We start from the raw sequence: 456 nt of genomic DNA, 5'->3' as shown, positions 1-456 counted from the left end.
AACTCGATCATAACTATATATGTATAGACGTTTGTATGTATGTATGTGTGTAGTAAGTATTTATTTATTTGCTGCAAAAGTCATTTAACGACCGTTTCAAACGTGTCGGCAATAAAACGCCACTCAAATGCATTAAATAATTTGAAAATGTTACAGTTTTTAGGGCTGCCGTAAAGTATTCGTGTTTCTGTCGTGACATTTTGAACCCAGCGATAGCTTGCATGCTTGCAAATATTTCGATACTCGTACATACATACTTACCTACCTATTGTGAGTCTATAACTTTTAATTCATTATTTAGTTTTTAATTAATTGTAATAAAATGAAGTTGACACCATCAAATCAAAAATTTGAGTATAAAAACGATTTGTAAAAGACTTCATAGAATGTAAGTAGCTTTGTTCTCTTGTCTTATATGCAGCCATGTAAATGAAAAATAAATTTGACCAGTTTTGA

Source organism: Rhagoletis pomonella, unplaced genomic scaffold (genome assembly GCF_013731165.1).
Source record: "Rhagoletis pomonella isolate Grant_MI unplaced genomic scaffold, Rhpom_1.0 Rhpom_scaffold_00006, whole genome shotgun sequence".
Classification (NCBI taxonomy): Eukaryota; Metazoa; Arthropoda; class Insecta; order Diptera; family Tephritidae; genus Rhagoletis; species Rhagoletis pomonella.
This window is presented reverse-complemented; position numbering follows the sequence as displayed.